Consider the following 5,892-nt stretch of genomic DNA (forward strand, 5'->3'; position numbering starts at 1 on the left):
GGGACGCCTACAACTTGACATATTTCACATCCGCTTCTCTAGAGTGGGAAGCAGTAGTTACTACTAAAATCGCATTAAATAGATTCAGTTAAATCCTCTGGTACACGTTATGATGGCAATTTTTTGAGAGAGAAGGGAGTGTTGAGTATTTTCTCTGTGACTACCACCTTAATATCCCTAAGTTCACAGATTACTGACGAGAACAAAAATTGGTAATTTACGACTACGGAAGCGGGAAAAAACTTTTAAGCACTTCTTTTTCCGTTTTGAACCCACGAGCACGAATACGTAGAGAGCATCTTGGAATCTGAAACAAATAGCGGGGAAAAGAGGAAATAAAGGCTGTATCATGATTGATTACATATTTAACTCTAGTCTGCTCATATTTGATAATTTTTTTCAATCAAAGTACCTGTAACCAAGGGTGCGTAGGGGGATGGGAGGGTGGGGAGGTTTGTGGCATTGCCGTGATAGCCTTGCGGGAAATTGATCCAATTCTTTTTCAACCCCTGTAGATATTTATTCCTTTCCCCTGTAAGATAAGACAGGTAAGAAAAATGAAAACGCCAGTCGGCTGTTTTTGTTATCAGGTTGACAGGTGACCAAAGTTAATGGCCTTAACAGGATCGAGAAATAGAAAGTATTACTTTTAATTCTCAATCAGATCGTTGAGCCAGCAAATACCACTACGAATTTATTCGGCACAGCCAACAATCTTCCACACCTATACCAGTTTATTCGAGTTCATGACATACGGAGTGCGCGAGGTCCGTGCCTCATGACAGAAAGCCAAATATTTTCACGCCCGGCCCAACTAAACTCAGTCAATAAGCATTTCATCATATGACCACGAAGTTTTGAAAACCTCAGCATAGATAGGACGCGATAGAAGCCGGGTACACGCAGCAAAACGAGCACAAAAAAAAAAAAAAAAATGGAATTATAACTTTTCCTTTATTTTTGCGAGTCAGAGCGAGAAAACCCCAATTCCTTGAAAGACGCGACTTTTTTTTTTTTTTTTTTATTTCTATTTTCCTTTAAGTTCTTACCACAAAGCGACGCGAGGGCAACAGGGTAGGCCTTTATAGATTATGCTAGCATAATTTTTGGCATAATTTGAGCAAACTGGCATAATTTCTGCCAAGTAGCAATGCTAGCATAATTCGCATATTTTGATATATATTGGATCATTTATTTGATCATTGTTCATCTCTACTCCCAAGCACTTGGTGACGTTATTCGATGTTTTAAGTTTTAGTTCGTTTAGTTTTAGTTTTAGTTTTTTGAAGGTTTAGCATTTGTAGTTCACTGTGAATCACTGCGCGGCGTCTGAAACGGTCTGAGCCCGGGTCAGGGGTGCACCGGAACCGGAAGTCACATTGTAGGCCATTTATAGTCTAGTACTAGTGTGCATGTTAACATAAACCATCTGTTTATTTGAATTTTATTGTGGATTTGTTGCGGTTCTTTCATGTAGACCAACGGCTTCTAATTAAAAAATGTATTTTTTGGAGTTATTTGCAATTTTTCAAAGAGCATAATTTTAAAAAAAGGGGCATAATTTGGAAAAAAAGAGCATAATTTTAGCATAATTTCGCTAAAAAAAGAGCAATGCTACTTGCATAATATGCTACCTTTACTAGCATAAACTATAAACAACAGGGCCGGACGGCATTTTCCGGACCGGCTCATTTCAACCCGGCTCTGCACAGTCCGGCCAATCATTATCTATCGCCTGGGGAAGAGGGATTCTGGTTGTGTCACGATGAAATTTACTTGATCCCCATGAGGCTCTGAAACAATTTTATGATCCCGCTGATTAGCAATTAATTGGCAGTCAATTGTCTAAAGTCAGTGTTTCCTTACTCGGAACTGGTCAGCTCAGACGACCACCACAAACCGTATAATATTATCCAAACTTTAATAATTATTCGATCTAAGAGAAATACATTTGTAATTCGAAATCAGAAAACGTAAATTTAGTCTTAATCTCGTGGCAAAATTCAAGAAAACATGACTGGAAACTTACTTCTGTGGCGGGTCGTAAAAACAGGTTTCTCACTTCAGGTTAGCAGATTCGGGTAAGCGAACAGATACAAAAATCGACTTCTCTCTCACTGATTCTTCTGAAAAAACTAGTTTAAATCACGACAAGCTAACACTTTAAATCATTGTGAGGAATTAATGTCAATCACGAGTTGTGTTAATTAAATTATATCTGTCATCATAGGCGACGCCTATTTACTAAACGAAACAGTCAGCAACGACGGATACTCCCCGTTTCACATGAAAATCACCACCCAAAATCCTCTGCTCACCCCTTACCCGATCCCCGGGCGACAAATAACTTTTTCTGTGTCACCAATTTTTTTAATCAAGGGAAAGGGCAGAATGTACGTGGAAGGCAGAAAGAGAAGTCACTTTGAAGGAGAAAAAGTAAATAATTCAGGGCTTTCCACAAGTATCCACCACGAGGTACTGAGAAACCTTTGTGACTAGAAATACGTTCTGACAAAGTTTCTAAAATCGAAATGGGTATTTTTAACATAAATTCTTCTGAGACTGACGTGATTGATAATTTGAAGGCCGCTTAGGAGCAATTTAAAAATCTGCAGCACTTACAGTAGTTATTAATTCTCAAATGTTAATCTGGCTAGTTTTTAATCTTAAGAACCTAATTTTTTTTTTTTCTCGTTAATTAATTGCAAAATATCTTTAAGAAGGCGTTCTCAAGAAACTTTAGACCCCTCCCACTCCCCCACATACTGTTTCTTATCCACCCCCAGCTGATTGGGTTAACACGTCACGTGATAACACCTATTTGCCAAGCGCGGGAAACATCGAACGCGGGTGACACCAGTGAACCTTTGTGAGCTTTGCAAGTGGACATAGACGTGGACAACAGATCTCACATATTCAGATTTTGCTGATTTTTAAAGTCCTTTATGAGATTATTGCACCTTGAATTGGACGATGAGGAGCATAAAACCGTTGGAAAGGAAAAATTCAGGATGTAAAGTTTATTTGTTTGGTCCGAAGCTGGGAACTCATGTGAATTAGGAGCTTCGCTTCGAAAGGGTATGTTTAAGTTAAGTATGGTAGGTACTTTCTCCTTGATATCTTACCTTTAATTTGTTGAGAATGCTACAAATTCAAAGACAAATTTTAAGAAGTTCCCCGTTTATTTACAAAGGCAACAGAAAAATGTTAGAAACAATGCCTTTACCTCTTAATTCATCCACAGGAAAATCTAACAGAAATAGAAAAATATCCAATACTTACAGCTGAAAGTAAATATCTCCTCTTGTTTCACATTGCTTTGAATGCACATCACATGTTTAATTCTTCCCGCTTGCCATGAAAGATCTATGCAGTCTGATGTAATTTTTACCTTTATTACATCCATTTTGAAATCGCTGGTGGTCTGTAATCTGATTGGCTCTAATTGGTGCGATTTATTCACGAATCGCACCATTTTTTGCTCTAAATCGTATCATTTTTATGCTTGACTGAGTTTTTGACACATGACGTCAAAGTCTTGCTGTTTTGCATACAAAATAAGATGTAAAAGCGTTTCCGGTTCCGCTTTCTATTTAAAAACTGGCTCAGCACTGCATCAGTAAAATATTTGAATTGACTAAGTCCTGCATTTGGGCGATTTCAAAATGGATGTAATAAAGTGGTAATTGAACCTCGTGTTGTGCAATTTTGGTCTGAAATCATACTTGTGATTTCAAATCGAACTTGCGCTGTGCGCTCGTTCGATTTTGAAATCACGTGTATGATTTCAGCCCAAATTGCACTCCACTCAGTTCAATTACCATTATTTATTACATCCATTTTGAAATCACTGGTGGTCCCTGTAATCTGATTGGCTCTAACTGGTGCGATTTATTCATGAATCGCACCATTTTTTTTCTCTAAATCGCATCATTTTATGATTGACTGAGATTTTGACACATGACATCAAAGTCTTTCTGTTTTGCATACAAAATAAGATGTAAAAGCATTTCTGGTTCCACCTTTTACTTAAAAACTGGCTCAGTACTGCATCAGTAAAATATTTGAATTGACCAAGTCCTGTATTTGGGCAATTTCAAAATGAATGTAATAAAGTGGTAATTGAGCCTCATGTCGTGCAATTTTGGTCTGAAACATACTTGTGATTTCAAATCAAACTCGCACTGCGTGCTCGTTTGATTTTGAAGTCATCCATATGACTTCAGCCCAAATTGCACTCCACCCAGTTCAATTACCATTATAAATCTGGGTAAAACTATGGAAAATTCCCTTTTACCACCTGTAAAGAGGAAACACTTTGAAATCTATATAGGATTTTTTTCTGAATTTCTCTCACAAATGCTTGAGAAAAACTTATGGCCAACTGATTATTTTAGGTCTTATCGACGATGAATACACTTGTACTAGGAAAACAAATTTACAAATCGAGAGTGATTTAGTGTGGTCTGTACTCTTATCGACTAATGATATTCGTCATCACAGTGGTTTAAATGTTGTGGCCAGAACATCGACGTCAAATCAGAAAATGATTATAATCTCCAATTATACTCGGAGTTACTAGCTCTCTCAAGCTATTTTAAATCCGAGTTTAAATAAAGTTATACGTATGTATGTATGTATGTATGTATTCTTTCAGTGCGCGACACATTGCGTGACATATTGTGTCGACACGGGCAGCTTCATTTGCTCTCTTAGCAACAACGACAAATTGGCCAATCAGATTGCAATATTTCTGCCAACTGTGGTAAAATTACCTTTCAATGACTTTTGTCTGAAACTTATGATAGAAGCTCAACTTAACCAACTAGAAAGGTAAAATTTCAGACCACTATTTGCAAAATAAAGTGAATTTCCATTGGTTTATTTCATCAGAGTTCCTTTTTTTTACTGAGCCAGTTCCTCTGACAATTTACATTGGCAGTGAAAAGGAATAATAACTCTCAATCTCAATAATTTTCATCCCTAGTATTTTGCTTTCTTTGTGGATAGCAATGCTACCAGGTTTTCAATGTTGTCTCAGTTCCAACTATATATCTGTGGGAAAGGAAAAATCATTTTCAGTGATATCTTCACAAGTGAATCATCCCAGTGGGTCCAGCCCGTAGGCAAGAAGGAGGATGAAATCATAGTGCATTCCCAAAGCAAAAACAATGAAATGGGAATACCAACAGAGAATGAAAACATTCTAATGCCCCAGTGCAAGATGTTTTGCAGATTAAACCTAGAGCATGACTTCAAGAAAATAGATTATCTTCAAATAAACAAATTATGTCAAAGGGTGGACACAATGAAAATGGTCAGATATTTCTTGCTTTTGCAGCAAGAAACTAAAGCTTGGATCTGTTACTCAAGTGAAATGTACATTAATTGTTAATGCCCAATACCATCATGGTCATGCAGAGCAGTTACACAGTTTCATGTAAAATTAGCAGTGATGGGAATGATGACCAAAATATGCAGAGGGAAATGCACAATGACTGAACATAGACTTCATGATCATGATCTTCCACAGTAAGAGTTCCTTTTCAGTGTCCATATCCTGTTCAGGTTCATTTGCACACTAGATTGAAGACAAAGAGGATATTTTTTTTTTCTTTAGAAAATACATTTCATTCAGCTTCATTTTTAATCTGTAATTTTTAATTTTTAATCTTCATCAGAGCCAGGTTGAAATTTCTTCTCTGCTCTTTTGAGGTTCTCTAATTTAGTAACATTTTTTATGTCCTTGCCTTGAACTCTATCTTGCTTAGTTGTAATCAAAGGTGTTACTTGCACTTCAGGTCTTGGCTTTCCTTTTACAAAGTGTTCATTAGCAAATCTTGTCTGTCTTTCTTCAGTTCAATTAACTTTGAGACAGAAGTATATACAACA

This window comes from Stylophora pistillata, chromosome 11 (assembly GCF_964205215.1).
Source record: "Stylophora pistillata chromosome 11, jaStyPist1.2, whole genome shotgun sequence".
NCBI lineage: Eukaryota > Metazoa > Cnidaria > Anthozoa > Scleractinia > Pocilloporidae > Stylophora > Stylophora pistillata.